Source organism: Ranitomeya variabilis, chromosome 3 (genome assembly GCF_051348905.1).
Source record: "Ranitomeya variabilis isolate aRanVar5 chromosome 3, aRanVar5.hap1, whole genome shotgun sequence".
NCBI classification, from domain to species: domain Eukaryota; kingdom Metazoa; phylum Chordata; class Amphibia; order Anura; family Dendrobatidae; genus Ranitomeya; species Ranitomeya variabilis.
In genome coordinates, this window is record NC_135234.1 from 211,761,848 (window position 1) to 211,785,270 (window position 23,423).

A 23,423-nucleotide genomic window follows, 5' to 3' on the forward strand; every position below is an offset into this window, starting at 1 on the left:
AAAAAAACCATCCTGAGATTACAAGAACCCATGTGCCAACTCATGGCACATGGGGAGAACCTCAGTCCACTAGAGCAACCAGCTAGCATAGAGACATTCTAAGCAAGCTGGACCAAAAACCAAACAACTGAAAATCAGCACTTAGCTTATCCTGAAAGATCTGGGAGCAGGTAGGCAGGAACCAAACAGAGCACATCTGAACACATTGATAGCCGGCAAGGGAAATGACAGAAAGGCCAGGTAAAATAGGAAACACCCAGCCTCTGATGGACAGGTGGAAACCAAAGGCCGCAACCCACCAAAGTCACCCAGTACCAGCAGTAACCACCAGAGGGAGCCCACCAACAGAATCCACAACACCACACACACTAAAGGTAGCCGTGGAGCGTTACCTGAAAACCTAGACGCCTCGTTCACAGCCTGAGAAACTGACTACCCCTAGAGAGAAAGCAAAGACCTCACTTGCCTCAGAGAAATAACCCCAAAGTTTTAGAAAGCCCCCCACAAATAATAACGGTGAGTTAAGGGGAAAACACAAACGTAGAAATGAAACAGGTTTAGCAAATGAGGCCCGCTAATACTAGATAGAGAGAAAAAAGGCAGGAGTCTGTGCAGTCAGTATAAAATCTATCAAAAACAAGCCACGCAGAAAATGCAAGAACCCCCACACCGACTCACGATGTGGGGGGCGCACTCTGCACCCCAGAACTACCAGCAAGCGAAAATATCACATAGAAGCAAGCTGGACAGAACTCATCATATACTGAGAAAAGTTTACAATGAGATAATGAGCAAAAATGAACAAGCAACTTAGCTTAACCAACAGGAGACTGGTCACAAGGAATATTCAGGAGAGCTCAGAATCCAGACTGAATACACCGACAGCAGGCAACAAATGAAGGGCCAGGTGAATTAAATAGGCCCAGCATAGGCAGGAAATGAATCAGCTGAGCCCAGCCATATCGCTAAAGGCCACCAGAGGGATCCCAAAAACAAATTCACACAGTACCACTCATGACCACAGGAGGGAGCCCGAGAACGGAATTCACAACAGGGTTGCATTATATTATAGAGTCTCCCTATGAGGGTTGAATTATACTATAGAGTCTGCCTATGGGGAGTGCATTATACTATAGAGTCTGCTTATGGGGCTGCATTATACTATAGTGTCTGCCTATTGGGGTGCATTATACTATAGAGTCTGCCTATGGGGGCTGCATTAAACCATAGAGTCTGCCTATGGGTAGTGCATTATATTAGTCTGCCTATGGGGCTGCATTATACTATAGAATCTGCCTATGGGGAGTTCATTATACTGTAAAGTCTGTCTATGGGGAGTGCATTATACTGTAGAGTCTGCCTATGGGGGGCTGCATTATATTATAGAGTGCCTATGGGGGCCTGCATTATACTATATAGAGTCTGCCTATGGGGGCTGCACTATACTATACTCGACTGTGTCGAGTCTGTGTCACGATCCAATTTTGGATGCGTGCAGCTCTGGTTCCACTATGTTTTAAATGTAGCTTTTTCCATTCAGGACCAGCAAGAGTTAATGTTAGTTTACCTTGCTGGAAGTCTGCTGCAACTGCAGAGTGGCTTGGTCAGCTGATGTGGGTGGTGACCACTCCCACCACTCTTTAAATGGTCACCTGATGCATCAGCTGACTATTGGTGAGAGTTATTCTTTGGAGACCAGCCGTGCAGTTACAACTCTCTGGTGTCAGCTACTCCTGGAGTTTGGAGTCCTGCTTCTGTGTCATCTGCGGTGTGGAGTTGGAAGTGGAGTCTGGAACCTAAGTGTGGTGTTTTTTCCTCGTCTGTCTCGTGTTTGTCTCTGTCCCCTGTGTTGGTCCATCTGCAGTGGTGAGGCTAGCGCCCTTGCCGGTCAGTGCACTAGCCAGGACAGTGTTGGTGACAACAAGGGACGAGGTTCCTGATCGTGGTAGGGGGAAGGACCCACTTAGGGCATTAGGGGAGTGCAGGGACAGGCTCAGGTTTGAGCAGGAGGTGTCCATACCTCTTTCCCTATCAGTAGGGCCTTCCTCTCCCCTATACTATCCCATTGCGTGTTTGTTGTGCCATCCGCGGACCGACCCCCGATAGGTGGCTGTATTTCGTGACAGTCTGCCTATGGGGAGTGCATTATACTATAGGGTCTGCCTATGGGGAGTGCATTATACTATATAGAGTTTGCCTATGAGGGGTGCATTATGCTATATAGAGTCTGACTATGGGGAGTGTATTATACTATAGAGGCCTTTGGGGGACAACATTATACTATATAGAGTCTGCCTATGGAGAGTGCATTATACTATATGGAGGCCTATGGGGAGTGAATTATACTTAACCCCTTTCTGCCAGCTGACATCATTGTAAGTCATCTGGCAGACTCCCCTGCTTTGAGGTGGGCTCCGGCGGTGAGCCCACCTCAAACCCACAACATGTCAGCTGTTATCAACAGCTGACATGTGGCCGCAATGGGCGCGAGCACAAATGCAAATGCACATGCAAATGCAATAATGGGCGATCAAAAAAACGTATCTGTACAAAAGTGGTATAATTAAAAACATCATCTCGGCACGCAAAAAATAAGCCCTCACCCAACCCCATATCACGAAAAATGGAGACGCTATAGGTATCGGAATATGGCGCAGTTTTTTTTTCTTTTTTTAGCAAATTTTGGATTTTTTTTTCACCACTTAGATAAAAAAGAACCTAGACATGTTTGGTGTCTATGAACTCATAATGATGTGGAGAATCATATTGGCAGGTCAGTTTTAGCATTTAGTGAACCTAACAAAAAAGCCAAACAAAAAAACAAATGTGGCATTGCACTTTTTTTGCAATTTCATCGGACTTGGAATTTTTTTCTGTTACATAACATGGTAAAATCAATGGTATCGTTCAAAAGTACAACTCGTCCCACAAAAATAAGCCCTCACATGGCCATATTGAAGGAAAAATAAAAAACTTATGGCTCTGGAAAGAGGGGGAGCGAAAAACGAAAAACTGAAAAAAGCTCCGGGGTTAAGGGGTTAATGGAGGCCTATGGAGAGTGCATTATACCATATAGAGTCTGTCTATGGGGGGCCGCATTATACAGTACAGCGTCTGCTTATGGGGAGTAAATTATACTATATTGAGGACTATCTGGTGCATTATACTATATGGAGGCTATCTAGAGGGCCATCATACAATGTGGAGATTACAATGAGGGGGCCATCATGCAGTGTTGGAGCCATAAAACAGTTTGGGGTATACTAAAATGTGGTAAGTCACCATCTATAACTGTGCTGTAATCCTTAAATGTTCCATAGGATGGGTATCTACCACTGACTGATGGCGGTAACATCAATGTTGATCTTTGTATAGAGATTATTTTCAGCAATAGCGCGGTCATCTGCTGAGATTCTACTAGATTCACTATTAGGGTGCGTCACCCAGTTGTACTAAGGTTACCTGGTTAGATGCCCACTTAGAAGTTTCACCCACCCTGAACCAAAACTCTAGCTACGCCTCTGGCCCATACAGATACATATGTAAGCAGAGCCAGAGCTCTACATAAAGCCCCCTCCACAGGCTGCCCCGGAGCACGAGAATCTCATTAACTGAAAACTGAAAATAAAGATTAAACAACTACCACAAGACGGATTTAATCAACCCAGGTATCATTTTAATCAGTATAACGGCACCACCCTGACACTGTCTGTAGTTTACTGAGCAAAATCCTGCTGACAGGTTCACTTTAAATAGACGTCACTTGTGAGAGCAGCACTGGTCTCTGCACACCAGGCATTCTTACAACATGCACTGAGAATGCGCGCTCTTGGTGGCTCATTAATTCTGATCAGAAACGGTGAGGGAGCGCACTGTCACTGTGAGGATTATACAGTAACAAGAGTCTACTGAGTATCCATTGGAATTGTCAAAACTCATGCTCAGTAGAGCAGGGACTAGCCAGGTCTTTGAAACGGGCTTCACTGATGATGCTTCATTTCAGGGAGAGGGCAGAGTCTGACAGTGACCGTATCCTCTGCCCCCTGATGAGGCTTTGCGTGATTATTTATTTATTTTATAGATGCAAGCACTGGGATTCTCAGAAGAAGCGTTATCAAAACAGGAAGTAGTAAAAAATAAAGCAGCTTGATAGTGTAGTGAAGGGATGTTAGGGAATTATTAATTAAAGTACACTAGAAAATAGATTAGATTTTGGTATTACATACATAGGAATTTAGGATGAAAATTAATTTTCTGGTTTCAGCAATTATCCCTCAAACTATGCAACTAAGGCTACTTTCACTTACATTTTTGTGAACACGTCGCAATGCGTCGTTCTGTGAAAAAAACGCATCCTGCAAAGTTGCCCACATAGACTTGTATTACCGACGCATCGCCATACGTCGTGCACTGGATGTGTCGGTATTTGGCGGGAACGTTTTTTCGTACGTCGTGTCCTGCATTTTTTACTGTGCATGCCCGGCCGTAACTCCTCCCCCTCCTCCCTGTGACTTTACTATGGGCAGCGGACGCGTTGAAACACTGCGTCCGCTACCCACGTTGTGCTAAAAAACTCCAACGTCCATCAGTATGTCGCGCTTAGCGATGGCCACGTACCGACGGAAGTCTGAAAGAAGCCTAAGCCCTCTTTCACACTTCCGTCTTTCTTTTTCCGTCACAATCCGTCGTTTTGTGAAAAAAAACGGATCCAGCAAATGGTGCTGCTGGATCCGTTTTTTTCTCATAGACTTAGCGACGGATTGTGACGGATGGCCACACGTTTCATCCGTCGTGCGCTGGATCTGTTGTAAAATTGCTGTCCGTCGGGCAGAGACAATGCACAGAGGAACGTTTTTTCTGTACGTCGGAAAATTGCTCAGAGACGGATCCTGCGCTGCCCGTCATTGGCTATAATGGAAGCCTATGGGCGCAGGATCCGTCGCTGACTGTCAAAAGCAGGAATCCAGCTACGGATGCCATCTTTTCAAACTGAGCATGCGCGGAAGAATTTCCCATTAGGGAAATTCTGTCTCTCTCTTTTTACTATTGATGCTGCCTATGCAGCATCAAAAGTAAAAAGATATGTTAAATATAATTAAAAAAATTAGAAAATCGTGATATTCTTACCTTCCGGCGTCCCCCACAGCTTTCCCGCGGCACCCCCGTTGCTCGAGATGCTGCCGGCAGCTCCGGTTCCCAGTGATGCATAGTGAAATGACTCGATGACATAGCGGTCTCGCGAGACTGCTACATCATCACAGGTCATTCTCTCGCTATGCATCACTGGGAACGGAGCATCGGGAAGGCTGCAGGGGCTGCGCGGGACACCGGAAGGTAAGAATATCACAATTTTTTTTATTATTATTATTTTTATCATGGGTTGTGTTATGTATGCGTTTTCGCAGCGAAAAACCGAAGACGCATACTCAACGTGCGCACAGAGCCTTCTAGGATGCACTGGAACCATCAAAAAACGGCTCCAGTGCATCCGTTTTTTACAATCAGCACAGGATCCATCTTTTCAACATTTTGACGGATTGTGACTGATTGTAAAAAAAGTATGAAAGAGGCCTAACACAAAAGTCTGTAAGAAGATGGCAATGGCCGGAGCGAGTGCTGCCTGACCTGAAGTCAAACACCTTTATTAAACTGTGTGCAAAAGAGTGCCCGCACAAGTACAATAATAGATTAAAAAAGCTATTTAAAAAGACAAATTGTACACAGAATAAAGCTGATTCGCTGACGAAGGAATCAAAGCTCTGAAACCCTTGTAGAGATGTGCGCCGCACTTGAACCGGGGACCATCATTAGACCACCACCAGGTAATGCCTATTGCTGCTATTCACATTTCCATTCTTCCTACATATACTGTGCAGTGTACATGCCCCGTATACCTTTTCTATGATTGCTATCCTTATACATAATTTGGGTGATTGACATACTGCATCAACTATTGGATATACTGATGTGTTACTTGCATATTTTTTATCTATAGGCTTGTCCTCGATGGGATTATTATTGTTTCACACTCTAATCAACAAAGCACTTTAATATTTATCTAACCTCTTTTTCCCTGTAGTCTCCCCTTCTCCTGAATCAACTTTAAACTTTATTCTGTGTACAATTTGTCTTTTTAAATTGTTTTTTTAATCTATTATTGTGCTCAATAAAGATGTTTTACTGCATCACTATTGTCCCATCACAATTCTTTGCCATCAGAGACACGGGCACACTATGGGGGCCTGGCACCTGCGAGTGGCTCCCCCCTCCCCCTTGGTCAGGGCCACAGCACTTGCAATACTTACCTCTCCTCGTTCCAACACTGCGGCGTCTTCCGCGTCCTCTGACCTGAAAAGTCACAGTGATGTCTCTACTGTGCGCCTTCTGTCTGAACAGTCACATTGCAGAAAGCCGGAAGTCTGGAGCAGAGCAGTGGCCACCGAGGAGAAGTGAGTATGTAATTTTATTTTTTATTTTTTAATGTTTAGAGCATCTTATGAGGCCAATTACATATGGAGCAGTATATGGGGCCCATTATTCTGTATGGAGCAATATATGGTGCCCATAATACTGTATGGAACACTATACTGTCCAGTTTCTGAGCTATTGATATCACTCATGTGATGTCAGAAGTGAAATCTTTGTCATTGTACTATACCTATATTTCTCTGCCGTATCTGTGCATCATGAATCGTGGTGTGTGTTAAAGGGGCCCACTGAGACTCTTTTGCCCGGGGCCCACGAAAACCTGGAGCCGGCCCTGGTGCCTGGCACAGTCACCTGGACAGAATCGCATGATTTTAATGCTGCGGTGAATGACTGACAGTGACATTTAACAGGTTAACAGCAGCAACCGGACCTCACTCGGTGCTGCTGTTGGTGGAAGATGTTGGCTGTGGAATACAGGGAGTATTTGCGTTACGTGGAGCAGCATAAATACCAGAGCTCAATCCATACATCCGCATCCACTGAATTAAATAAAAGCATGTCATTGGGTGAGAAGGGGTTAAACAGGCAGTTTGATGACGTCACAAAGCACATGACCATCATAGACCTCATATGACATCACAATTGGCATAGAATGCACAAAGTGCAACACCTGAGCCATCTTGTTTCATTAGAGCCTGACAGCTTGAAGGGAACAAGTCCAGGTAGGGAACTCTTCACTTATGACCTTACTCAAATTGTATAGCTGGAAGGTTAGTAGTGGGATTCAGAACTGCATCCTTCACCTGAAAATCTCAGCAAAAATCACTGTATCATGTGTCCCTCGCTGTGATTCCTATAATGATTTTATGATTCAATGAGGACCCGGCCTAACAGGGGTTACCAATGAGGACAACCCCTTCCCTAAATGAGGACTTGCTGGTGATCTACTGATCATGTGTCATTGGTATTGAAGACCCTCAGCAATCGGCTGGTTTTGCCCTCTATGACACCCATGTGCTCTAATAAGAGCATGTAGAACATGTAGAAAGGGGTGGGTCCGTGTAGACAACTCCATTTGGCTCCATTTTTGGGCAGCTTTGCCATTAATAATAAATGTAATTGCAGACTGCTATAGTTCTCATTGTCCGCGCTCTTGGTCCTGTCGGATCAGGGGTGACCGGGAACTGACTGTTTATCGTGATCAGGAATTTCAATATGGCATCCTGTGGTTTCCTGTAGTTTATGGAGCATCAGGTGATACGGATTAGAATAAAAGGATGGAAATGTTTAGATTTTAACTGAATTAAAAATGAGGCTGGTGGTTCTTTGCAGCCTGTGATTTTGTTTATAAATTCAACTCTTCCTTGACGTTGGAAACTTGATACATAAAAGGGGTGTTATTATGACATCACAGGGGGTATGACATCACAGGGCACATGACATCACAGGGCACATGACATCACAGGGCACATGACATCACAGGGCACATGACATCACAGGGCACATGACATCACAGGGCACATGACATCACAGGGGGTATGACATCACAGGGGGTATGACATCACAGAGCACATACAGTAACATCACAATTGGTACAGAATGTATAAAGATGTAATCTTGAGCCATCTTGTGTCCCCAGAGGGAGCATCTTGAGGAAGGCCAGGTAGTAACTGTTCATTTAACACTAAGGCCCCACATTGTTTGGCTGTGCGGTGTTTGTGGTGAAGTTCAGAACTGCACCATTTACTCCTAAAAAATCTCAGCAAACATCTCTGAGTGACATGTTCTCTCTTGTGTATCAGGATGATTCCTTAAATAGAAGCTATAATATCATTTTCTTTTCTGCAATGATAGGTGTTATGTCTCACCTAGTTCAGATGGGCAGCTGTAATGAAGCATGAACAGATGACGGTGGCGCAGCAGAATGGCCGAGCAGAAACAACGGAGAATGTTGGAGCTTGATGGCAGCAGGAAGACCAGAACTGGAATCACAGGATACCATGAGCAGAATTGGGGCAATGGCAACTGGCGTAATAGAGTTACAGACTCTAATCAGACTTTGATCAGAGTGGCATCAGAGTGGCATCAGTTTTTCTTGGATGTGCAGCAGGAAAAAAATGGTTTCTCTACCTTCTCCAGTGTGTAAAAATCGGACCCATGGGGTCCAATTTTGTCATGGACTCATAGACTTGCATGGCAGATTTTGATTCAACCCTTGGATGAAAATTGGATTTATCTCCCATTTGTTCGGCTGACCACTTTGTCCGAGGAAAAAATCTGATGCAACCCCAAAATATATCAATGGTACGCGTGCTCTCTGTCAAAACCATGGATAGCATTTGTACAAGAAAATTGGTTGTGTTCTCGAGCCCTTATGTGGAGTGGAACAGTGGGGACTGGATCCTGATAAATCCACTGATTGCTCAAAACAGCTGCTCTATATCATGCTGCTCAACAGACAGGCGGCTTTGGCGGAGGATTTGATTTCCGCACCGCTCATTGGCTCAGTCAGTGAGCGGTGCCGTGCGGCTTTGAGCGGCGTGGTATTCAAATCCCCCACCAAAGCCGCGTGGCACCACTCATTTGCTGAGCGCCCCTTGGCTCAGCCAATGAGCGGCACGGGATTCAAATCCCCCACCAAAACCGCTCGGCACCGCTCATTGGCTTAGCCGGCGGGGAATTTGAATCCCGCGCCGCTCAAAGCCACGTGGCACCACTCATTGGCTGAGCTGCCACCAGCTGAGCCAATGAGCGGCGCGGGATTCAAATTCCCCGCCCCGCCGGTTGAGCCAATGAGCGGTATGTTGGAAAGCGCAAATGGTGTGACACATGTCCACTGTTCCTGTCAGCACCACTAAGGATACACAGATGTTCATTTTACCCCACTATCCGATGCAATAGCATTGGCCCTATTTTTAGTATATATATATATATATATATATATATATATATATATATATACACACACACACACACACGAGTTCCGATTTTCACAGACTGACAGAATGGAGTGGGTTGAGGAACTTTTGTTCTTCCTTTTCCACATCTGAGAAAAATTGATGGCACAATCTGTTCAAAGTCTGCAACTCATATTATATACGTGTCTGCAGAACAGAGGTGTTTCTAGGGGGGGCAGCCGCGTCATGTGCCTTGGTCACAGCCTACAGGGGGACCGCTTAATGCGGTGGTCCGAAGTGCCTCCCTTGGTGGCTGCATTCTCTGAGCTGGCTGTCAATCTGACATCCGGCTCACAGGCGCTGCAGCACACCGGCTCCCAGTGAACAACTGTACTCGGGTCTCACAGAAGCGAGTACAATTGAGGCTCTGACCACCGGGTCAGGTCATGTGATCACGCGGCTAATGTGGGGGTCATATTTTGTGCTATCTATAAGGGCATCGTGTGGGGATGTGCTGCACAAGACTGGAGAAGATGGATGTCTGCAGAGATGAGCTGTGGATGAGAATAGTCATCATGGCGTCTGGACAAAATGAAGATGAAAGGAAAGAGATGTTGTCTCTGGAGTTGTTCATCTATAAGATACCTGGATGTAAATGTTTTTCCAATACTAATTCTCATATTTTTATTCATATTAGGAGCATTAAAGGAGTTGTCAAAGTTTGTGATGAGAGTGCAGGCTTCTGAATTCTCACAGTGCGCACTGCACACTCTCAGGATTCTCTCTTGCATTCATGTGGTCACATGCTGACTAGACATGAGCGGCCTCATGCAATGAAACAGAATTGAGCGAGGACTGACATGTCTAGTGGGAATGTGGCCAGAAGTTTACAAATTGCATACGTGTGCTGACATGACCGTCTTCTCTTGCCATTGGCAAGGGAGAGTCCTAGAAGTTTGCTGTACATGCGCTGTAAGAATTCAGAAGCCTGCAGTCATATAGAGTGACTGCAGACTTTCATCTAAAACCTGGACAAGCCCTTTAATTATAAACTAAAGTCCTCTACCATGAAAATCCTAACAGCGTGTCATATAGTCACTGTCAGGATTCAGCTCTGCTTACAGATTCCAGCCACTTCACTCATATGCGATTTTCATGCTGTCGCGTGACAAGCGTTTCTTTCTGCTTCTCTCAGTTTTTCACTGAACATTGAGAGAATTAGGGAGAGCCGCTCGTCGGCACGTGACTGAGTGTGCAAATCGCATATGTGCTTTTGGGGGGGAGGGGCGCCAAACTGAATTCTTGCCCCGAGCGCCAGAAAACCTAGATATACACCTCTGCTGCAGAAGAAGGGGGGGGGTCGCTTTGTGGATGGGCAAGTGTCCAGTTTGTGCCCTTAACTCTTGCCTTGCACAGAGGTTTAGAAGCCTTGTGGTGCATTAAATTACCCGATGTGCAGCCTATCCCAATGGTAGACTCAGCTTCAGATGTTCAATGAACGATCTGTAATAAATCACTCAGTGTGGATAGGCGGCCAACATTCTCGGCAGCACATGTCCTGTTTACACAGGATGATGTGCAGTCAAGAACAATGATATTTTTGTGCAGCACAAAATATAATTTCACCTGATGAACTAGTGTTTTGCTCATTCACTGGATAATCAGCAGCCTGTTTAGATGGCACAATTATTGTGAACGAGCGTCCCTAGGAAACTTGTTCACAATAATCGTGCAGTGTAAATGCACCTTTGGCAGCAGAATATCTATTGCTTATTAGATCAGCAAAGTATTCATGGCATTATATTGTAAACTCCTAGGAGCAGGGTGTAGATTAGTCTGCATGCTCTCAGGAGCAGCCTGTATAGTGTATATTAGACTGTAAGCTCCTAGAAGCAGGGCGTAGATTAGTCTGTATGCTCTCAGGAGCAGCCTGTATAGTGTATATTAGACTGTAAGCTCCTAGAAGCAGGGTGTAGGTTAGTCTGTATGCTCTCAGGAGCAGCCTGTATAGTGTATATTAGACTGTAAGCTCCCAGGAGCAGGGTGTAGGTTAGTCTGTAAGCTCTCAGGAGCAGCCTGTAAAGAGTATATTAGACTGTAAGCTCCTAGGAGCAGGGTGTAGATTAGTCTGTATGCTATCAGGAGCAGCCTGTATAGTGTATATTAGTCTGTAAGCTCCCAGGAGCAGGGTGTAGGCTAGTCTGTAAGCTCTCAGGAGCAGCCTGTATAGTGTATATTAGTCTGTAAGCTCCCAGGAGCAGGGTGTAGATTAGTCTGTATGCGCTCAGGGGCAGCCTGTATAGTGTATATTAGACTGTAAGCTCCTAGAAGCAGGGTGTAGGTTAGTCTGTATGCTCTCAGGAGCAGCCTGTATAGTGTATATTAGTCTGTAAGCTCCCAGGAGCAGGGTGTAGATTAGTCTGTATGCGCTCAGGGGCAGCCTGTATAGTGTATATTAGACTGTAAGCTCCTAGAAGCAGGGTGTAGGTTGGTCTGTATGCTCTCAGGAGCAGCCTGTATAGTGTATATTAGTCTGTAAGCTCCCAGGAGCAGGGTGTAGATTAGTCTGTATGCTATAAGGAGCAGCCTGTATAGTGTATATTAGTCTGTAAGCTCCCAGGAGCAGGGTGTAGGTTAGTCTGTAAGCTCTCAGGAGCAGCCTGTATAGTGTATATTAGTCTGTAAGCTCCCAGGAGCAGGGTGTAGATTAGTCTGTATGCGCTCAGGGGCAGCCTGTATTGTGTATATTAGACTGTAAGCTCCTAGAAGCAGGGTGTAGGTTAGTCTGTATGCTCTCAGGAGCAGCCTGTATAGTGTATATTAGTCTGTAAGCTCCCAGGAGCAGGGTCTAGATTAGTCTGTATGCGCTCAGGGGCAGCCTGTATAGTGTATATTAGTCTGTAAGCTCCCAGGAGCAGGGTGTAGATTAGTCTGTAAGCTCTCAGGAGCAGCCTGTATAGTGTATATTAAATTGTAAGCTCCTAGGAGAAGGGTGTATATTAGTCTGCATGCTCACAGGAGCAGCCTGTATAGTGTATACTAGCTGAAGAGCCCGGCGTTGCCTGGGCATAGTAAATATCTGTGGTTAGTTATAGCACCTCCCTTCTCTTATTTTCCCATCACGCCTCTCATTTTCCCCCTCACGTCTCATTTTCTCCCTTACACCTCTCATTTTCCCCCTCACACTTGTCATTTTGACCTCACATCTGTCATTTTCCGATCACTCCACTATTTTCCCTCACTCCTCTCAATTTGCACTCACACCTTTTCATTTTCACCTCACACCCCTCATTATATACATATTTGTCATCTCCCTTATATATAGTATACACCTGTATGTCATCTCCTGTATATAGTATATACCTGTATGTCATCTCCCCTGTAAATAGTATATACCTGCTGTATGTCATCTCCTCCTGTATATAGTATATACCTGTATGTCATCTCTTCTGTATATACTATATACCTGTATGTCATCTCCTCCTATATATAGTATATACCTGTATGTCATCTCCTGTATATACTATATACCTGTATGTCATCTCCTGTATATACTATATACCTCTATGTCATCTTCTCCTGTATATAGTATGTACCTGTATGTCATCTCCTGTATATAGTGTATACCTGTGTGTCATCTCCTCTGTATATAGTATATACCTGTGTGTCATCTCCCCTGTATATAGTATGTACCTGTGTGCCATCTCCCCTGTATATAGAATATACCTGTGTGTCATCACCCCTGTATATAGAATATACCTGTGTGTCATCTCCCCTGTATATAGTATATACCTGTGTGTCATCTCCCCTGCATATAGTATGTACCTGTATGTCATCTCACCTGTATATAGTATATACCAGTGTGTCATCTTCTCTTGTATATAGTATATACCTGTGTGTTATCTCCCCTGTATATAGAATATATGTGTGTGTCATCTCCTCCTGTATATAGTATATATCTGTATGTCATCTCCTCCTGTATTAGACCGCGTTCACACGTTATTTGCTCAGTATTTTTACCTCAGTATTTGGAAGCTAAATTGGCAGCCTGATAAATCCCCAGCCAACAGGACGCCCTCCCCCTGGCAGTATATATTAGCTCACATATACACATAATAGACAGGTCATGTGACTGACAGCTGCCGTATTTCCTATATGGTACATTTGTTGCTCTTGTAGTTTGTCTGCTTATTAATCAGATTTTTATTTTTGAAGGATAATACCAGACTTGTGTGTGTTTTAGGGCGAGTTTCATGTGTCAAGTTGTGTGTGTTGAGTTGCGTGTGGCGACATGCATGTAGCGACTTTTGTGAGATGAGTTTTGTTTGGCGACATGCGTGTAGCAACTTTTTGTGTGCCGAGTTGCATGTGACAGGTTAGTGTAGCAAGTTGTGTGCAGCAAGTTTTGCGCATGGCGAGTTTTATGTGTGGTGCGTTTTGAGTATGTGCAAGTTTTGTGTGAGGCAACTTTTGCATGTGTTGCAACTTTTGTGCATGTGGCAATTCTTCCGCGTGTGCAAGTTTTGCGTGTGGCGAGTTTTCCATGAGGTGAGTTTCGCACGTGTGGCGAGTTTTGCGTGAGCCTAGTTTTGCATGTGGCGAGTTTTGCGCGTGGCGAGTTTTGCGCGGCGACTTTTGTGTTTCGACTTTGTGGCGAGGTTGGTGTATGTGTGGTGAAATGTGTGCTGAGGGTGGTATATGTGTTCAAGCACGTGGTAGTGTGTGGCGCATTTTGTGTGTGTGTTCATATCCCCGTGTGTGGTGAGTATCCCATGTTTGGCGCCATTGCTCTCACTCTTTAAGTCCCCCTTGTTCACATCTGGCAGCTGTCAATTCGCCTCCAACACTTTTCCTTTCACTTTTTCCCCATTATGTAGATAGGGGCAAAATTGTTTGGTGAATTGGAACGCGCGGGGTTAACATTTTGCCTCACAACATAGCCTATGACGCTCTCGGGGTCCAGACGTGTGACTGTGCAAAATTTTGTGGCTGTAGCTGCGACGGTGCAGATGCCAATCCCGGACATACACACACACATACACACACACACATTCAGCTTTATATATTAGATTAGAGTGTAAACTCCCAGGAGCAGGGTGTAGATTAGTCTGTATGCTATCAGGAGAAGCCTGTATAGTGTATATTAGACTGTAAGCTGCTAGGAGCAGGGTGTAGATTAGTCTGTAAGCTCTCAGGAGCAGCCTGTATAGTGTATATTAGACTGTGAGCTCCTAGGAGCAGGGTGTATATTAGTCTGTAAGCTCTTTGTCTTTTCCTTCCTAGGGTCGACACTCCTGAGCTTATAAATACATACAGATATACAGCAATATGCAGCAGGACAGACGTGATCCAGGGAAATATCCGATCGCCATAACTGGGGTCAGGAAGGAATTTTTTTCCCCCCTGAGGCAGAACTCTCCGGGGGGTTTCTTTGCCTTCCTCTGGATCTTTGGGTCCAGTGGCTCTCAGCCGGTCCTCAATGACCACAGCTAGTTCTGTGGTCTCCATGGGGTCTGACCTGAGAGTCATTGTGATCATGGTTTAATTTCTTAAAAGGCCGGTAATATTTTTATTGCAATGTTGCTTATTGCTATTCCAATAAAAAATGAAAGAAAATAAGTGTAATTTGAGTTTTTTCCTTTTGACTTTTTTTCTTTTACAAAGTTACAATTATAGGAGTGATCACTACTACTCTCAGTATTCCACAAGTAGAACCAGGAATTATGGGGGTGTCATTTACATAACGCAGACCACATACAGTATATCTGCACCCACTGTGGTAACGTAATGTCAACTCCTCTTCCAAGTTACATTGTAAGTGTTATGGGGCCAATCTCTGAGGGGGCAGGGCCCTAAAATAGTATATATCCTACACAACAAACTATATGAGGGAAGAATGAAGATTGGGGACACAGCCGCTGAATAAAAGAGACACAAGGATCTTGTATAAAAGTAGGGGTCCAAAGACACAGGATTGTATGTTGAGGAACAGATCTTAGGAGGACGTGAGATGGATGGGGAGGATGGAGGGAGAGATGACCAGTTCCTTACTAGGTGTAGGGATTAGGAGGGTCAGTTGAAAGTGAAGGATTATAGGGGTGAGAGTGAAAACAAACAGAAACATTATTTAGAATAAAAGAAAAAAAGAAAAAGGTATGTGGCACTCAGCATAGCATTTCTTCAGAAAGCCCTTTATTGCATATAGCTGTTACAAGGCTTTCATTTTAGAAGGTCAGGTGCAGAGGTGTGCAGAGGCATGCGGGGAGAGTGAGATGGACGACGGCCGTTTCACGTTTCCACGCTTCAACAGGTCCAGGTGAAACATTGTTTACTGTGACTGTATCCAGTTACCTTCAGTTCCCTTCTGGTTCAATTCATAGCTCCACACTTCTATGTTGCACTTGTATGGTGCACGCTGCAGACTGACGTCTTTGCAGACATATTGCTTGGAATATATTTGCTAAAAAACGAATTCAGGTATGAAACAGAGGTATGAAACAGAGGGGAATGGTCTGTGCTCATCTTGGTCATATAATTAAGAATGAGCAAGATGCAGGAGATTCAAATTAGAGTAAAGAAGGAGGTCATAAATAACATTGGGGGCATAGCAGTGGTTAGTTGAAAAAAAAACCAAGTGATTGCAATGAGCCAAGGTAGGGAAAATCAGTGTGGAAAGCTGGATGACACATTTCCTTTGTATTGTAGGCAAAAAAATATATATATTGTAATTTTTATTTTAAAAATTAAAAAAAGGAAAATGGGCCAATGCAAAAGTTTGGGCACCCTCGGAGATGTGTGTGCTCAGATAACTTTGACCAAGGTTTCAGACGATATTTAGCCTGTTAGGGTTATGGCTTGTTCACAGTCATCATTAAGAAAGGCCAGGTGAAGCAAATTTCTCAGCTTTATAAAAAAAAACAAGCAGCCTCTAACCTTGTGCCAAAAAAACAGCAGCCGTGGGTTCTTCTAAGAAGCTGCTTAGCATTCTTTAAATGAAAATGGTGGAGGTCCACAAAGCAGGAGAAGGCTGTAAGAAGAGAGTGAAGCGTTTTCAAGTTGCCCTTTCCTCAGTTCGTAATGTAATTAAAAAATGGCATTTAACAGGAACATGATAAGGGTCAAGATAGGGTCTGGAAGGCCAAGCAAAATTTCAGAGACAGCTGTTAGTAGGATTGCTAGAGAGGCAAATTAGAACACCAGATTGACGCAAAAGACCTTCAGAAAGATTTAGCAGGCTCTGGAGTTGTGGTACATTGTTCTAATGTTTAGAGACAGCTGCACAAATATGGCCTTCATGGAAGAGTCATCAGAAGAAAACCTCTCCTGCATCCTCACCATATAAAATTCAGCTTTAGAAGTATGTAAAAGAACATCTAAACAAGCCTGATGCATTTTGGAAACAAGTCCTGTGGACCGATGAGGTTAAAATAGAACTCTTTGGCTACAATGATCAACGGTATGTGTGGAGAAATACAGGGCACAGAATTTCAGGAAAATAACATCTTGCCAAACATTAATCATGGGGGTGGATCAATCATGCTTTGGGTTTGTGTTGCAGGCAATGGCACGGCGAACATTTCATAGGTAGAGGGAAGAATTTATTAAATTTCAAAAAATTCTTGATAGCAAACATAGCACCATTTGCAAAAAAAGCTGAAGTTGAAAAGAGGATGGCTTCTACAAATGGAAAATTATGATCCTAAACACACGTAAAAATCCACAATAGACTACCCCAAAAGACTCAAGCTGAAGATTTTACCATAGCCCTCACAGTAATCATATAAATTAACAGACAGCAAGTGGAATGAGGGCCCTGCTTGCAAGCTTACAATCTATGAGGAAATGGGGGGACACGAAAGGTGGATGCTTGCATTGTGCCGTCCGGCCATCAATGTAATAAATAAGGTGTTCGTGTAATGCTGCATGAATCGGTAACCAACCAGTATGTGTAAAAGTACACAAAGGGCTTATAAATGCATAAAGGGTGTAAGAACAGATGATACGAGGGTCCTGGTTTTGAAGAAAATTTTGAATGGGCAACACAGGGATAGTTACATAAATATGTTGAGGTGGTAGAAATCTTTTTAGGCCACGCTTAAAACTCTGGGTATTGGGGATTAATCAAATTGTCCTGGGTAGTGCATTCCAAAGAATTAGCGCAGCATGTGAGGAGTCTTGGAGATGAGAGTGGGGGGTTCGGATTATTGAGGATTTTAATCTTAGGTAATAAGCAGAACAGATGGCACTAGTGGGGTGGTAGACTAAGACAAGGGAGGAGATATAGGGTGATGCTAAACCGTGGGGCACTTTGTGGGTGAGAGTGATAATTTCTATTGAACTCTGGAGTGGATGGGTAACCAGTGCAATGACTAACACAGGATAGAGGAATCAGTGTAATTGTTGGGGAGGAATATGATCCTGGCTGTCAAATGAAAATTGGCAAGGCAAAACTATAGGTCAGTGAAAAATTTCAGACAATGATATCCAAGTGCAGTCCAATTTTCACCGACTGACAAAATACAGACGACTTAGAAATCTTTTTTTATTTCCATGTACGAGAAAAACTGATGCCACTCTGATCAATGTCTGATAAGAAATTAGACTGGTTTTCTCAGATGTGGAGAAATCAGTCTTGTGAATCTACCCTTACCAGGAGTGCTACTGTGAAGGGAGAAACACTGATGAATACAGAGGGGCAAATCAATGCGGTGGCCCCTTTATTCGCAATATACTGTAGCTTCTGGGAAGCAGGTAAAAACACTGTTATGTTACTTGAACTAATTCATGATTAAGCAACATGAGCCAGAAAACGCTTCGGCGGTACCTGAACCCCAAACCGCTTCGGCAGTACGTTAAACTGCATCTAAGGTACCTGAGCCTGAAATCGCTGTTGGTATGTGAACCCGGAAAGATATATATCTTGGTACCATGTTAGCCAGTGGATAGAAAAATATTTAGAATTGAGAGTCCTCAGTGGTTGATACCTTTTAATGGTTAACGGATGTAATGTGAACCCAAACCCTGGTATGTGAACCCGAAATAGCTCTGGCAGTTGCTGAACCTGAGAGAGCCCCTGAGATACCAGTGCCTGAAACTGCTCCGGCGGTACGTGAATCGGTACCTGTGCTGACTACCCTGTCCTGTCTGCCTTACCACTGCTGTCCATTCCACTAGTATCCAGTCCCACCTAGGACTCAGAGTCTGTGTCTATTCTCCTGACCCTTGGGGTCAGCTGCCGCCACACCAGGATCTGTCTTGGAGTAGAACCTGGTTTCCACCTGTGGCTCAAGACTACACCATCAGGGGCTCTAGTGAAAACACAAGTGGTCACCTAGCTAAGCCCTTCCAGACTCTCCCCAGTCCATGGTGCAGTGGGTCCATGATGCACGTGTGTTACAGCCACAGAACCACTTTCACCCTGTTCTTCAGAAATGCAACAGATGTGTGTTTTGTATCATTGATGAAAGAAGAGCCTCCGGCACTGCAGTTAGGATACATAGCATAAAGTGAATCCAAGAAGTAATTTATAAAACCAACACGTGAAGGACAGATGTGTTCCAACGTTTCGCCTTTCACGAATGCCAATAAACGTCATTACAGGAACTAAAAGCGGTTCACAGCAGCGCGTAACATGTGGGTCTTATAAATGCCAACAGACACCCGACAAATATCCTTGAGAAAGGCTATATAGCCGAAACGTTGGGACACATATCTTTCCTTCACGTGTTGGTTTAATACATTACTTCTTGAAGTCACCTTATCCTATGTATCCTCACTGCAGTGCCGAAGGTTCTTCTTTTATCTGTGATTACTAATTTTCCTTCTGAGCATGATAACGACACTTGTGCAAACCCTTATACTTACATTATAATCATTTTTTATCATTGTCACGTTAGAAAAGTGCACGTGTACCAAGGGCACGGAGTGTTGGTAGCATCGTCTCTTTCAATATATAGCAGTACATCTGTGGAATCATGATACCATCAATGAAATGAAGCTCCCCAACACCAGCAGCACTCATAGAGCCCCACATAAGGGACACGGACACCACCAGGTTTCACTGTAGGCGCCATGCATTTTTTAAAATTCATTCATGGTACCCACAATGAAACATGGACGCTCTGTTCACGCTTTCACTCATAGGGGAGTGCACAGAGTTGTTATACTCCGTAAATAAAAAATAACTAAATGAGAGTTTGGTATCTCGGCAATTATACTGCCCAGGAGACTCATGTTTCCAGGTCAGTTTGTTAACATTGTTAAAAAAAAAAAAAAACCTGGCAGAATTGTTTTTTTTTTCACCATTTCATCACAATTAGTTTTTTCCCCTCTCATTTTCCAATACATTGTATGGTAAAATGAATGGTGTCATTCGCAAGTACAATTTGTTATGTGATAAAAACAAGCTCTCATACAGCTATGTTGAAGAATGGGAGGGAAAATGAAAATGTTCCATTGGGTCACACTTTTAGCCTCTAATATCAATTTGTATGTGTTTATTCTAAAATATTTCACTTTGACGCAAAATGGCATGAAGGCGCTTGGGTGTATAAAGTGCTGAGAGGCATTATGAACATGTGACAGGTGTCTACATTTAGAAAATATATAAGTATGAGAAGTTAATATCAATTTAATATTTAGTAAATTAGGTGCAAAATTTTGAGAAATCACTGACAGTGAAAGAGTTACTACAACCATGATATTTTTCTTACCACGCGAATGCTTAAATATGCATGTCCCTTTGATCATATTGATACATAGTTGATAATGGCATGATCCTGAACATGGCTATACATACTAATTGTGATCTCTCTACTGACATCACTACGGAAACCCTGGTGACACCATCAATAGCTGAGCTTTCAGTAAATTTTCATTCAGCCTTTGGTTTGTAACCTAACCCTACACAGTCAAATGTTTCCCTGGCATCTTCATAAGATGAGTGGTTTGCCCATCCCCAGGTGCCACTGGCACTGTCAATTCAACAATCCCACCAACAGCGTCCTGTTGTGGGGTGATGATCTATGGCAACAGAATTGCAATATCTCGGGGTAAATCCAAGGCAAAGCTGCAACAGCATGGAAACTAGTAGTCTACACTGGAGGGGTCCAGCTACTGTACATGATGCCACCCCATATGATGATTCCCTTATGAATGTGTGCTATTGACCTCAAAGCCACCTGTTTCAAAGGCTATCATGGCACAAAGGAAAACAGCAAAGCAGGCTGGAATGGAGGTCTACTTCTTCACCACTTAGTCCCACTTTTGTCTTGGATGCAATGATAGCCAGAGATTAGCCTGGAGACCACACAGGCGACCATGAAGAGGTCTTCACAAGGGAACATCACACCTTTGCTTCTCCCAGGATTATGGTGTGAGGTGGGGTGGTATAATGTACCATACCTGGACCCCTCTAGTCATCTTCCAGGTACACTAACAGCTCAAGGTCACCGTTACATTGATTTGGTTTTGGAACCAATCGTACGGTGCTGAGACATAGTGAATGGGTTGGGGGCACACCTGTCAACTTTTTGAAGCTGTTATGCAAGAATAATATATTTTATTCACAACTACACCCCATTTTTGCAGCTCCTTCCACACTCCCCTTTCCTAAATGTGCATCAAGGAACATGAAACTTTCATGGAGCGCGTCTGCCCAGAAGGCTTCTGCGGCCCCCAGAAGCTATGCCAATTCTTTCAGAAGTCCAGGCGCTTTCCCCTTATTCCAAGAGACTCAAAGACATTATGCGATAATTGGAAAGAACCGCTGAGGGCTACATGGCAACACTTGTTACATGATATAAAGCCTGTGGGGAACTACTAAGGACATGAATGTAGTGGAAAATCCACTATTTTGGTTTGATTTTTGGTTGAGGGTCACTAGTCGGACGCAGCTTGGCCGCCATAAATTTAATGCGCCTCACATGTGACCACAGACAAGTCACACAGGCGGTTTTGGTCAGAGAACTCGCTCTCCTGTGACCAGCTCTGCCCCACTAGAGACAATCCTGGAGCATGAAGTGGGAATTCATTATCACAGCCATCTCCAGGACCGTGGGCAGCAGTCATCCTGCTCCACCTTGCCCTGCACTGCATCTAGATGGCATCTGCCTCCTCCCCCTGACCCTGGCACATCCCCATGCTGCCCGGAGCTCTTCCCCTCGAGGATAGGCAGCAGCCTGGCACATCACTGAGACCTTTCCTGGGGAGGAGCCAACGTGACACATCAAGGGCTTGTAAGCTGGGAGCCAGGAGGAGGCTGGGCTTCTGGCTCACATTCACAGGCAGCTGCTGCTCTCTCCTGCTGTCTGGTCCTGGGCAAAGGTGGACAGGGAGGGCATTCCCGGACCGTCAGGCACAGCCGCCACCAGGCTCACGGTAAGCGGGCATGTGCCCGGCGAGCTGCTGCCCACTGCGTGTTCTCATGATGTGCGTCAGGTCTGTGCCATGCAGCCGCTTCTCTCTGTGACTGCAAGGACTTCTAGTCAGTAAGTTTGGCTGCTGGCATCTCTGGGATACAATGCTGTGCCATGTTGGGGCACCTGCCTGTCAGGGTAAAGGGCACACTCCTCCTGCCAGGTAGATGGTGCCAGGTAGATGGCACTGGACCCTATAAGGAAATGGATATTAGTGATAGTACTGCACAAGGTAACAGCTGTATGTGGTGTACTGTATACAGCCTGTGCAGCGCTCCACCGCCACCAGGAACAGTGGACCTTACATAGGGAAGAGCCTGTACAGCAGGATATCCATATATAGGGTTAATCAAGTTATCCATAGGGTAGGGGATCACTCACTGGAGGTCCCAGCAATCTGAAGATGGGAGCTTGGGGACCCCGAGAACGAGACTTGCGTGGAGGTGCACACAGCCTTCACTCCATTCATGGTCCCATAGATAATGAATGACCATCTCTTCTCAATACAGGATGGGACTGTAGAGCCCCCTTTCCAAAATTCAAGGTATCTGCTATAAGTGTACAAATTGGCCAATTTGTTTATGCCCATCTGCCACAACAAGGCATGCCCCATTGTAGATGGGAACCTACACTATCAAACATCTCCTAGGCCAAGTAAGATTCGCATCTATAAAGGGATGTGCCTGAAATGGCAGGTGGGCACACATAAATTGGCCTATTTGTGCCTCGGTTCTATGAGTTCAGTCTACATAGCAGGCATGCTGTCCAAAATTCATATAGTCAGTGTACACATATACTTTAAACTATGCCGTCAGCCGGATTTCACCCCCAATCTATTTATATGGAATACCTTAATACCTTAGTATGGTCAGTCCATTCATCATTGAAAAATTAGCATTTGAATTGATATGCAAATGAGGCTGTTGATGTGACTCCTCTGTCACTCCAGCTCTATTCCCTGCCCAGCACCATCTCCTCCTGATTGACTGACAGCCTCTATGCTGTGTGATTTCAGGCAATGGAGCTGTCAGTCAAGCAGGAGGAGGAGGGGCCGGGAAGAGAGCTGGAGTAAATTGATAAAATGCTATAAAAAAAACTTTACTCTATTCAATTTCTTTTACTACAATTTCAATATTTTGTATATTACCATATACAGATGAAATGTCCTTAATCCTTGTTTGGCAATTATAAACATTTTCCTTTGGCACAAATTCTTCCAATATGAGATCCAGACTCCAAGACGTTGCAGACACAGAAGCAATCAGTTCTTCTTGGAGCTGGAGTGACGGAGGCTTCAGATCTACAGACTCATTTGCATATCTATTCAAACACTGATTTCTCAGTAATGGAGGAACGGTCTGGCCATGGAAAGGTATTGCTGGACTTGTCTTTGAAAGAGCTACATGTGCAGCTAAATAGTTTAGGGTGTGAAATCCTACTGACAGGTTCCCTTTAAGGCACTTTTTTATGTTGCTGCACTTGTACATATGTAGTGCAGTCACAGCAGCTTGCACCTGTGCACATTTGATGAATTTTGTCAGGCAGTGCTGGTCAGTTTATTTATTTTTTAATAGATATATGTCTATGCCTATCTATATTGATATGTATGTGTGTTATATAGGACTATATAGAACTGCAGGTGTTCTACCATAGATGTGTTACCCAATCCATAGCTGTAAAT

General features: G+C 44.3%; 1 protein-coding gene across 3 annotated transcripts in view; it reads left to right on the plus strand.

Annotated features, from left to right (window-relative positions):
* Nucleotides 1–21,494: 21,494 nt before the first annotated feature.
* The window catches only part of CDK18 (cyclin dependent kinase 18), a 223,748-nt gene continuing 221,819 nt past the window's right edge, over nt 21,495–23,423 (plus strand). Inside the window, exon 1 of one of the 3 annotated variants that reach the window (XM_077295121.1) lies at nt 21,495–21,704. The gene's annotated coding sequence lies outside the window, so the exon portion shown is untranslated. The remainder of the gene's footprint in view (nt 21,705–23,423) is intronic. The other 2 variants (XM_077295118.1, XM_077295119.1) reach the window with 2 other exon arrangements.